Raw genomic sequence first — 13,519 nt, forward strand, 5'->3', positions numbered from 1 at the left:
TCTTTGTGCTGAGCTGACTGACCAGTGCAGGGCAGTCCCTGGCCCTGGCCTCCTGCCGCATAGGGCACTCTAACCCCACCACCACCCATATCGTGCTCAAGAAATGTTCCCTGACTGGAGAGTTTACCTATGCTCCATTTGTCTGCCAGTTTAATCTGTCTGTCTTCAGCAGTGATTGGGTGGATCCCTGTTCTGCAGAGCAGGATAAGCCACAGCTTGCCACCCTGAAAAATAAGGGAGAAGGAGCCACATCCCATCAGGAAACCCAGATGGGAGCAGAGCTGTCCTTCACAGGAAGAAAAAGTGGCAAAATCCTCCTCCCAGAGCCTGGCCAAACAGAAATTGTCCAACAGAAGCCCAATAGGAAGCTCTAATGTAAAAAATACACCTGTTGTTTACATCCCTGACGAAGAAGGTTGAACTTAAAACCAAAATACCTTTCCCCCACCACCAAATCCTGAGCACAAGAGGCTGCAAAAGGTTTTTACAGTTGGAATTGTCTTGAAGAGGAGAGCAATATTGCTGTAAGAAGTTTTCTGAAAGAATTTAAAATCAATTTCAATCCAAAGGACTGCAAGACTCAAACAGAGCACACCATTCTTCTAAAGAAAAAGCAGGTGGGGAGGTAGCATCAAGTTCTTGGCAAGAGCATGTTGTCTATTCCATGGTTCTCCCATTCCAGCTGCAGCCCTCATGAGCACCGCAGTCTGCTGCATGGCAGAAGGCAATGGTTCAGGTACAAACGGCTTTTTGGAAGGACTGTCCTGGCCTTCAAGGAGGCACCACCACCAATTCAGGCCCTGAGTCCAGAACCACACACACTTTGAAAGTGAGGCACTGCTTGAAATAAACATGAATAAAGTTGCTTTCAGTGGTATTGTAGACCTCCTGGCACCGAAGACCAAAGGGTTAATTGAGCCTTACGTGATTCAGACCCTGTGTCAGCATATACATGGGACCTCCCTAGGGGCACCTTGCCCCACAGAATGATGTCATCAATATACTGCAGGTGTTCAGGAGCTTTACCTTGTTCCAGTGCAGTCTGTAGTGATCCATGGCAAATAGTAGGGCCGTGTTTCCAGCCCTGGGGCAGTCAATTCCAGGCTTTCTGGGTACCCCTCCTTATGAAAGCAAACTGTGGCCTGAGCTCTGCTGCCAAAAGGATCAAGAAAAACACCTTCGCGATATCAGTTGTTGTGTACCTCTTGGCTGCCTTTGACTCCAGTTCATACTGGAGTTCTAGCATGTCTGGTATGGCAGCACTCAGGGGTGGTGTGGCTTTGTTCAGGCTGTGATAGTCCAATGTTAGCCTCCACTCTCTGTTAGATTTTTGCACTGGCTATGTGTGACTGTTAAAGGGTGAATGAGCCTTAGTGGTCACTCCTTGACTCTCCAATTGCTGAACGAGCTTATGGATGGGAACCAGGGAGTCTCGATTGGTGTGATATTGTCGCTGGTGCACTGTTGTGGTAGCAGTTGGCATCTGCTCTTTAACCTGCAGCAACCCCACCACAGACTGATCCTTTGAGAGACTAGGCAAGCTAGATGGTTGCTTAATCTTCTCCATGCTCAAGGCAGCTATACCAAAAGCCCAATGGTACCCTTTTGGGTCCTTGAAGTACCTTCTCCTGAGGTAGTCTATGCCAAGGATAGATTGAGTTTCCGGACCAGTCACAATAGGATGCTTTTGCTACTCATTCCCAGTTAGGCTTACCTCAGCCTCCAACACAAAGAGCTCCTGGCATGCTCCTGTCACTCCAGAACTACATACGGATCCTGCCCCTTTGTAATCTGATGGTATTAGAGTGCCCTGTGCACCAGTGTCCACTAGAGCTTTATACTGTCATGAGGCTGATGTGCCAGGCCATTGAATCCATACAGTCCAGTAAACCCAGTTGTGCCTTTCCTCCACTTAGCCAAAGGCAGGGCCCGTCTATTCCTGACCAGAGCATTCATTACTTGATTTTTGTAACTGCAAACCAGAATTCCCTTCATCAGGGTCAAAAGTAAGATCAGCCCTTCTGCTCTGCCCAACGGGTGTTGCCAAAATCCGGAATAAAACTCCTTAACAGCAATGAGAAGTTAAGAAGCAGGCACTTCTTTATTGCAGCGCTGGGCACAGGGGATCACTCCACCTAGTGTGTGCACCTGTTTTGGCGACCCAGGTGGGACCTTGCAAGTGAGATTGGATGAGGTCGAGTGTTGATCGAGCTCCGGCCGGCACCGAGGGATTCTTGGGGAGAACCATTGCTCTCGACTCATAAAGCTCCTTGCAACGTTCCCCGGAGAAAGGTTAAGGCACTTCTTCTTTGAAACTTGTTTGGATAGCCTGCCCGTAAGGTGAGGCGAAAGCTCCGCAGGATTGGGGCTGAGAGGGTACCCGTTCGTGTAGAAGCCTAGGCATCTGCCCGTAAGTCATAAGCGAAAGCTATTGCAGGGTTGGACAATTGTGGGAAACAAGGGAACCTATATGCTATAGAGTTCTCAAAGGTAGTGCCTCCAACTGAGATTGGAAGTTTTAAGTGTGATTAATAATCTTGCCAGTGGATATTGGTTATGGCTCTTGCCTAGGGAAGTCGGCTTTGTCCGTGCCTTAGACAAGTAGGTGGACTCCATTACCTGGCAACAATTGTAGTGCCTCCAACTGAAGTTGGAAGTTTTAAGTGTGAGTATATTTTGCTGATTAATAATCTTGCCAGGGGATATTGGTTATGGCTCTTGCCTAGGGAAGTCAGCTTTGTCCGTGCCCTAGACAAGTAGGTGGACTCCATTACCTGGCAACAATTGTTATTTGCATTCATTTGATATCTGGTATTTGATACATGCATTTGGTATTTGAAACTTTGTACTTGATACTTGGCATTTGATACTTGGTTCGGTATTTGACATTTGATATTTGATTATTGACATTTGATACTTGATATTTGATATATATATTTAATAGATATTTGGTATTTGATATATAAACATAATGGCATTAGCCAAATTATTTAAGAGTAAGAGTATGGGAAATTTATCCACTGTTGGAAAGATACCAAAAACATCTCTGTTGGGATGTTTGTTGGCACATTGGGGTGAATTGCATGATGACTTACATAAAAATCAAATGATTGAATATTGTTGTCCTGGTTTCAGCTGGGATGCAGTTAACTGTCTTCCTAGTAGCTGGTACAGTGCTATGTTTTGAGTTCAGTATGTGAAGAATGTTGATAACACTGATGTTTTCAGCTGTTGCTCAGTAGTGTTTAGACTATAGTCAAGGATTTTTCAGCTTCTCATGCCCAGCCAGGGCACCTGACCCAAACTGGCCAACAGTGTATTCCATACCATGTGACGTCCCATCTAGTTTAGGAACTGGGAAGTGGGGAGGCAGGGATTCGCCGCTCGGGGACTGGCTGGGTGTCGGTCGGCGGGTGGTGAGCAATTGCCCTGCGCATCATTTGTACATTCCAATCCTTTTATTACTACTGTTGTCATTTTACTAGTGTTATCATTATCATTATTAGTTTCTTCTTTTCTGTTCTATTAAATCGTTCTTATCTCAACCCAGGAGTTTTACTTCTTTTCCTGATTTTCTCCCCCATCCCACTGGATGGCGGGGGAGTGAGTGAGCGGCTGTGTGGTGCTTAGTTGCTGGCTGGGGTTAAACCATGACAATTGTAATCATTGGTGGCCCTTGTATGTTTTGGAAGATCAGGAAAAATGGCCAACAAATGGAACTTTAAGCTATAATACTATATTACAGTTAATGTTATTTTGTAGAAGAGAGTAAATGGAATAAAGTGCCATATGTAGATTTTTTCTTTCAAGTGAAAGTATCTGACGAGGACCTGAGGGGAGTCTCCCAGTAGAACCTCTGGTTACAACTAAACTGGTAGAACGGAAAATTGAATTTGAATTGACATTAGAGTCACCTTTTCAGTTTTAAATACCTTGGAGGGAGAATTAAGTTCTGAAGAAATTAGTGTTGTTGGTTTGACAGGTGAACGAAAGACTAGACCCTTTTTTTTAAACCTTTGACAATGAAATTAGGAAAGCAATAGGTCACTGATCAGTTTCTGTATTTGCCAAATTCTCCTAAACACCTGTTAGGGAGAGACCTACTTGAGAAATTGGAAGCAGAAACTAAATTTAAAAATGGTGAAATTAAAATTCTAATTCCAGAAACTAAACATATCGAAGCAGTGGCTTTGTTGTTGCAGGACGGTCACTGAAAGCAGAGGATCATACCAGTCAAAGTAAATAATGCTGTAATTCCAGTCGTCTGGGCTGGAGAAGTTCCTGGTAAATCCAAAAGAGCAGAGCCTGTGAGAACTGATTTAAAGCCAGGATTGAGTCCGGTAAGAATTAAACAATATGCCCTAAAACTGGAAAGTCGGAAAGGGTTAGTACCGATAATACAAAAATTTCTAAAGTACAAATTGTTAATAGAATGTGAATCCAAATATAATACCCCAATTTTGCCTGTTAAAAAAGCTAATGGAAAAGATTACAGGCTGGTTCAAGACCTTAGAACAATAAATCAAATAGTACAAGATATTCATCCGGTAGTAGCAAATCCTAATACTTTGTTAACAACCCTAACAGAGAAACAAGAATGGTTCACAGTGTTAGACTTAAAAGATGCCTTTTTCTGTATTCCCTTGGATCCCGATAGTCAAGAGCTTTTGCTTTTGAATGGGAAAATCCTGAGACTGGGAAAAAATGCAATATACATGGACAGTCTTGCCTCAAGGCTTTAAGAACAGCCCTACCATTTTTGGAAATCAATTGGCATGAGAATTAGAGGCTTGGAAGAAAGAAAATAATCAAGGAATCCTGTTGCAATATGTGGATGATTTATTAATTGCAGCTGAGACGGAAGAACAATGCACAAAGTTAACTATTAACTTTTTGAACTTTTTGGGTATCAGTGGATATTGAGTGTCAAAAGAAAAAAACCCAAATAACCCAGAGAGAAGTAACTTATTTGGGTTTTGAAATCCTGAAAGGACAGAGACAATTAGGAACTGAGAGAAAGGAGACAATTTGTCATCTCTCTGAACCTGACTCTAAAAGAATTGTGAACATTTCTGGGAATGGTTGGGTGGTGTCACCTGTGAATTACAAATTATAACTTGCTGGTCCGACCTTTTTACGAGCAGCTCAAAACCTCAAACAATGGATTTATAGATTGGACTGATGCCGGGAAAGCTGCTTTCGAACAACTAAAACAGGCTTTAATGGAGGCGCCAGCCCTAGGCCTGCCAGATCTCACAAAGACATTTGAACTCTTTACTCATGAAAGAAGAGGTAGAGCTCTGGGTGTCCTGGTCCAATATCTGGGACCAAGTCGGTGAGCTGTGGCCTACTTCTTGAAACAATTAGACAATGTGAGTCTGGGATAGCCTGGTTGTCTGAGAGCTGTTGCTGCAACTGTGCTACTGATCCAGAAAGCTTGGAAGTTCACCTGAAGACAAAAGATTACTGTGTATGTTCCCGATATGATAACTATTGTGTTAAAACAGAAAGGGGGCATTGGTTATCCCCTAGTAGAATGCTGAAATACCAAGTGGTGTTGCTGGAACAAGGTGATGTTTACTTAAAAACTACTACCGTTGTTAATCCTGCTGTGTTTTCAACAACTGATCAAGTTAAAGGAGAAGTGGAACATGACTGCTTGCAGAAAATCGAAGGAGTTTACTCCAGCCAACCGGATCTCTGAGATGCGCCACTGAAAGAAACAGATTGGGAACTATATACCGATGGAAACAGTTTCATCCATGAAAAAAAAGTTTATCAAGATATGCAATAACTACTACTGAGGAGGTAATTGAATCGTGAGCTTTGCCTTCAAATATCTGCCCAAAAGACTGAATTGATAGCTCTTACTCGAACACTGGAACTAAGTCAAGAAAAACGAGTCAACATTTGGACAGACTCAAAGTGCTTTTGGAGTAATACATACACATGGAACAATATGAAGAAGAAGAGGACTGTTATCTACACGAGGAGCCACCATTCAACATGCAGAACAAATATTGAAATTGTTAGAAGCCATCCGAAAACCAATAACGGTCACGATAATATACTGTAAAACACATCATTTAAGTAAGACTGTTCCTGAAAGAGATAACCGATTGGCTAATAAAGCTGCTAAAGAGGCTACAGAAAAAGACATCCTAACACTAGTTTCAGAGAAAAGTGTAAAATTGTCTAAAGAAACTCCAAATTATAATGGAAAAGATGAAGAATTATTTACTAAATTACAGACTAACAAAATGAAACAGGATAGGCTGTAACACTGATAAGTCGTCAAATAATAGTCCCACCCACAATAATAAGAAAAATTGCCCGAGCTGAACATAACAAAGTATATTGACGGACAGAAAGTAAAATATGACAAAGATTGTTTAAACAATTACAAGTGGATGTAAAATTTATATATAAAATTATCCCCAAATGAGTAATAAGATTATCTTTGGAATTATTAAATAAGGATTTTTTTTTTAAGAGAATATTAGCAAATTGATTTTATAGAATTGTCTTGAAAAGAAGGATATACCCTAGTTTTAGTTGATATTTTATTGGATGACCTGAGGCTTTCCCTTGTTGCACCAACAAAGCAAGAAGAGTAGTTAAAGTCTTGCTCAAAGAGATAATACCAAAATTTGGAGTGCCTGTAAGAACGTCATCCGACAATGGCCCTCATTTTATAACAAAGATTATGAGACAAGTTGAGCAAAGTATTACCTATAGATTGAGACTATCACACCCCATACAGACCACAAGCAAGAAGAAGAAAAAAAAAAAAAAAAGAACTATACCTTTAAGCAACAGTTGAGCAGAATTTGTCAGGAAACCTCAGTCACATTACCCATGGCTCTATTAAGAATCAGACTATAACCAGAAGAGAAAGAAAAATTAAATCATTATAAAATGTTATATGAAAGACCATATCAAGAGTCTTATGTTTTGAGTATTTTGAGTACCTTTGGAGATATGTTTTTAAAAGGGTGTTATGATTTCTTTAAGAAATTCTTTTTAAGAACTTTGTCAGTATGTCTCCACAGCTGGACCCTTAGAATTAGACATAATAGTGCATCCCTTCTGACCAGGAGATTAATTTAGACAAACAGAAGAAATCACACATCTTAAATAGAACTGTATGAAAATTTATACTTGTAACTCTTTTGTAACGCAAAAATCCAAAAACTTTATCTAGTAGATAAAGCTCTAAGATGGGGATATATTTATAGAAATTATAATAATATTTTAAATTATATTTGGCCCTTTTTTTAATAATGGAAAAATTTAACTTGGAATTGACTGTATTAAAGGACAGATAAAAAGTTTAAAGTTAACTGTTTGGGTAAATAGTGATGATATATGATCTATTCACCTTTTTATGAAAGACTTATTATTATTAAAAAAACATGGAGTATGTAGATACATTGGACTTTTAAATTATTTATGTTATATCTACATACCAAATGTGACAGATGATCTAAATCATCAGATAGACAAAATAAAACATGTAACTCAAAACAGTAGAGAATTAAAATCAAATGTTAGAAAATTCTTAACTAAATAAAATATTTTAAAACTTTAGATTTTTTCTGACTGGATAGTTGACTGAGCTTTTATAAAATATAATTTTGATAGTTATTGTTATAATCTGTGTCGCTTTTAGCTGCCTTAAACAAGCTGTGACACGATCTATATTGAGATGAAGATACTAAAGTTAGTTTTAAACAAAAGAAAGGATACAATTTGTGTGATTTGTCTAATTTTTTTAAAGAAGAAAATCAATCGTAAAACTATAATCATCCAAGCTGTTACAAGACAGCAAGATGGACAAACAATCCCAGAATTTGTAATTAGTAAAATTATAGTGAAAGTATTGAAATGATTTTCATAACTTTCAAAGGGGGGAAATGTTACAAATATTCTGATAAGTTAAAATTTTATATAAGCTGGGTTTGATCAAAAGGTAAAGATTGTAGAATATAGGGGTTTGGAGCTCGCAATGTAGTCATCGAAACTTAGGAACATACAAGATGTGCTGTATACAATCATAAGAAAATAATTATTGTCTAAAATTAGTTAACCATAGAAACTTTGACTGATTTGTTAGTTTGTAGTGTTCTGTCCTAAGAAACTAAGAGAGATCGTTATGGACCTTAGTTCTGTTGCTTAGAAACCCCACTTTGATCAAGATTCCAGTTAGTGGAATTAAGTAAGATTAACCAATGAATGTTTTAGTATAAGAATATTGATGAGGTGGTGTGACTGACGGCCAATCACTAGAAACGTTAAATTCAAGAATTAACATTGAATGTACTTTTATGTAAATCTAATACATGATGGCAAAAATCATACTGCGCAGAATCACATAAGAGAGGTCAACTATCGGACAAAGTGAGGAAGACTATGGAAGACCACCAGAGAGCTTCTGAAGACCACCAGAGACTTCACCACGCCTGCGTAAAGGGACATTTACATATGCTAATGATTTATCGGACAGTTGATGATTATGTATGACATTTCCCAGAAATTTAGTGGAATATGTATAACAGGTGTGTATATAACCTGCATGATTAAACTAGACAGGTGCACACACTAGGTGGAGTGACCCCCTGTGTGCCCAGCGCTGCAATAAAGAAGTGCCTGCTTCTTAACTTCTCATTGCTGTTAAGGAGTTTTATTCCAGATTTCGGCAACACAGGCACTGGAGCAGTAATTTTCCTGGATGGATGCCTTTTGGCTGTTGTTTTTTCTTGCAGTTCTTGTACCCGAGCTTCTAGTCTCCAGGTAGGCTCACCATCCCTCTTCCTTGTGTCCTTCTCCTGGTCACACAGGGGTGGTACGTGGTGTGTGCCACCGGTACCCTGTCCTTTGAACAGAAAAAGGCTGACTCACAATAGCTGAGATGTTGGTCAATATGGGTGAGGAAGACCTATCCTTTAATTGCTGGGACAATAGTTGGTACAGCTTCTCCACAGCTGAGACACAGGTCTGTAGGGAGGAAGCAAGATTCTTTTTGAGTTCTCGGAGTTGTCTGGCCAACCCATCCACGGTTGGTGCCTCTGTGTCTGTCCAGCTCATTGCCAGCGTGTTGGCATATGACATTGGTGCACTTTGTACAAAATTTCACCACATGGACCATGTGCACTGGATTTCTTCCAGGTCTTTGGATACCTGGTTGTCACCCAGGTTGCTATAAATTGCCTTCACCATGTCTAATTCCCTCAGATACTGGATACCTCCTTCAGTCGTGGTCCACTTGCTTCAGGAATTCGCAAGATCTTCATTGAAGGGATACCTGTCCCTCACACTCAACAGTAGTCACCTCCAAAGACTAAGGCCTCCTGCCCCTTTGCCAGTCTCTTTGTCAATGGCCTTATCCAAGGGATCCCAGCTGCTGGGCTTCCTTACCCTTTAATTCCTGACTACTGGCCCCAATATCCCAGCATTGGAGTAATCAGCTGATAATTTTCTCGCCTGTTGACAGCTGAAATATTTTTACATATATCACAGCTCACTTAGGGATTGGGTGCTTTCTGTCTCATTTATGATTTCAGTGCTTTCCCCTTCCTGATCTTGTGACTGCTCTGCTGCAGAACAGGCACCCTCTTCTGATTCTCTCTTCTGCTCCCTCTTAGGAGAAGCTTCTTTATCCCTTGATTCAAAGAAATTAACTCAATAGTTTGATTAACTAATAAGTAGGTATTCTTTATTGGCAGCGCTGGATGCACGGGGGATCGCTCCACCTATCGTGCACACCGTCGGGTCTAATTGTGCAGGTTAAGTACATGTTCCACATACATATTCACTAGATTTCCGAGAAATGTTATACATACTAATTATTTTTCTGGGAAACTATTAGCATATGCAAATGTCCTTTACGCAGGCGCGTTGAAGGTCTCTGGTAGTCTTCAGGCGTCCTCTGGTGGTCTTCAGGAGTCCTCTGGTGGTCTTTCATAGTCTTCCTCACTTGTCCGCTATTTGACCCTCCTCAGGTGATTCTGCGCAGTATGGTCTTTTACTTGTTTTGGTACATCAGTGTTTGTTAGTGTTCCTATTATCTAAGTTTTAATTAGTGGTGTAGAATCATATGGTTAGTTTAAGCTAAATTATCCATAAGGACGAGAACAAAGACAGGAGTTCTTATCTTTTCTGGCCCTATCTATTCAAGCAAGGCCTCTACTTGTGCCTTTGAGACAGGAAACCAAAGGAACCTTAGTAGATATAGTAGATATATGAATGTGGATAAGAATTGTTTAATAATTATCTAGCTTATAATGAAGTTAAAGAAGTTTCAATAGAGGTAGACATGGCCCAAGGGGATGAGAAGTGATGTTTAACGCTTGCATTGTTGAGGCTGGCTGGGACAGGAGATAGTCCCTGATAAGAAGCAGCAGTGGCTCCAAGAACCAGCCAAGACCGACCTTGTGATTTGGACAAATGCCAAGGGACAACTGAGTCTGCGCAGGGACAGAAGGTTAAGAGTTCACCGTGAAGAAGACATACAGCCTTCATCTTCACGACCACCAGACGACCACCATAAGGAGGCACTGCGCAAGCGCAGTTGAGAGGAGACTATGGAAATGACTTCCTAGAGCTAATTTTAATATGAAGCGGGGATAGGTAATGCCTGTGTATAGGCGTATTGCAAAACTCTATGTATATGTAACACTTGACTGTATAAATTTAAAGTGAACTGCCAAATCAGGCGCGCACGACTTTGGTGGGACTACCCCCCGTGCTGCCCAGCGCTGAATGAACATACCTACTTTACAATCTCACTGATTGTGGAGTCTGTTTTCCGCACATCAGTTTGGCGAGCCAGGCAGGAGACTCTCTGCTCGGCTGCGGGACCGACTGCGGAGCGGACGCCCCTCGGCGTGCCCGAGCACTTTCCTCGGAGGAGCCTCCGCTGCCAGCCGCTCACCGTGGGAGCAGACAACGACCTCCTGAAGCCGCGGACCAAACGGTATGTTCTACAAGGGGAGCCTCTAAAAGTACGGGCCGGGGCAGCTGGTAAATCGCGCAGAGACGTCTGGCGTGCAGCGTAGTCCCCGAATGGGAGGAGGGTACCCTGTATGGTAACAAGGGGGGATTTGCTGACCGATAGAGCGGCCGCTAGCGATCGTGAGGGTAGATCGAGCAAATCCGGGGTGACTGCTGCATCCCAGTATCGGGAGCCAGGACGGACCTGTCAATGACTGGTATATAAGAGGCAGGAGAAGGGTAAGCGCACCCCCTCGCAATTGCGCTTGGTTTATGGGGTGAGTGGACCCCCTCGCAATTGCGCTTGGTTTATTTTTGCAGCTGCTGAAGGTTGTCAGCTGGAGCGATGCTTGTATGATGTGAATGTTTGGAAATTTATGTTAAAGATTTTGTGTGAGAATGTGAAAATGCTATGTTGAGATTTATATGTGTATATATGTTTGTTAATGTGTAAATGTCTAAAACTGTGGATTGAATGTTTGAGTAAAAGAGACACAGCTCAGCTGCGGAGTGTGTGTGAAGTTCTGCTCCACAGTTTCGTAACTCCACAAGGGGTACGGCCGAAGACAAACTAAGTGTGACTCACTGATGATTTGAAACTTGAATTTATATGTTAAAGTTGTAATTGTAAGTTTGAGTTTAATTATCTTAATCATTTTGTGGTGTTGGTATAAGAAAGTCCCTGTATGGTGCATCGGATAAATGGGGGTATTTGAGTGGTGTCTTTTACATCCAGGAAATGAGTGTATGCCCTCATATGTCCTGGAATATGTGTGGTGTAAACAGAGGTTGCAAACAGATTGTGGCGGGGATATTGAATGCCCTGAGTGTGGGGTTTGGACTCCTTGGGATAAGAGGGAACGAGCTACATACACAGTTGGAATTGTTTGTGGTTGGAGAGATAGCCGAAATAGTGAAATTGGTGTGTGGAAAGGAAAATTTAATCCCGGAATTCGGGACATGTGAGAGAAAAACCGGGAGAATTCTATAAAGAGGTGTAAGAAACAATTTGCATGGAATCGTATTAAAAGGAGAAGTAATAAAATGGGAAACAATCAAGGGGGAATATTGAGGAAGAGTCCTCTGGGTTGTGTTATTACCCACTGGAAAGATATTGTTGGGACTGGAGGTACGGAAAATAAAAAGAACCTTATTAAGTATTGCAATCAATGGTGGCCATTATATAAGTTAGAAGGTGATGCTAAGTGGCCACTTAATGGGTCAACAGATTATAATACTCTATTACAAATAATGCTGTTTTTAAGGAGAGAAAGAAAATGGGATGAAGTTTCATATGCAGACATGTTTTTCACCCTCCGAAACCATCCGGAGTGGCAAAGGGACTGTGGAATAGTACCCCCACAGCACCCCATGGTGCTCGCAGTTGAGCGAGAAAACAAGGAGCTTAGAGGTAAATTGAGGCGGTGTTGTTTGGCATGTAGTATTGGACAAAGATGTACAAAGACAAATAAAATTCATCAGGTACCAGAACAAGATCTAACTGATTTGTTTAAGCCTCCCCCTCGACCACAGGAACAGGATGCAGACTCGGATAGAACTCCAACCCCCCCAGACAGCCCTGTATCTTCCCGTACTAGGAAGAAAACTACCTCAACAGCTTTACAAGCACCTCTCCGAGAGGCGGTGAGGCCGGATGGTGGGACGATGTTAATCAAAGTACCCTTTTCTACTGCTGACCTAGGGGAATGGAAAAAGGTTGCTAAAGATTATAGGAGTGATCTGGTAAGTGTAACTAAACATTTCCAATTTATTGTAAAACAGCATAACCCTGATTGGAAGGATATACAGCTATTATTAGAATATATGACCGAAACAGAGAAACAGCTGATTTTAAAAACAGCAGGGAACCTAGCTGAAGATCATTATAAGATCACAGGAGGGGACGTTAAAGAATGTTTTCCTCTCCAAGACCCAAAGTGGGATGTTAATAGATCTGCACATATGGAAAGATTGCAGGGGTATCAGGATTGGATTACAAAAGGAATGGAGAGGGCAATCCCCAAAACTATAAATTGGTCAGCTTTATATGCAGTCAAACAAAGTCCTTCCGAGTCTCCGTCTGAATTCCTGGATCGATTGAGGGATGCAATGCGCCGCAACGCACCGCTGGATCCTAGGTCAGAGGTAGGAATACAACAATTGGTCTCCCTATTTTGGGGTCAATCTACAGGGGATATAAGGCACAAACTTCAAAAATTACGCCCTACAGAGGGTAGGAATTTAGAAATATTATTGGATGAAGCATGGAGAGTATTTAGTAACAGAGAAGAAGGATATAGGCAGGGGCAAAGAAAATTAATGGCTGTTATCCAGGAAGAAAGAGGAAGAGGGCCTAGGCGAGGCTTGCCCTGACTGGGCAAGGATCAATGTGCTTTGTGTAAGAAATTTGGTCACTGGAAAAAGGAATGCCCAAAGAACAAGAAGGAGGATCAGGGGGCTCAAACAGGAAGAACAGTAGCCCATGTGGAGGGAGATTGACGGGAACCTGGGGAATCTACCCTAGCGG

The sequence above is a fragment of the Haliaeetus albicilla genome, chromosome 23, assembly GCF_947461875.1.
Source record: "Haliaeetus albicilla chromosome 23, bHalAlb1.1, whole genome shotgun sequence".
NCBI lineage: Eukaryota > Metazoa > Chordata > Aves > Accipitriformes > Accipitridae > Haliaeetus > Haliaeetus albicilla.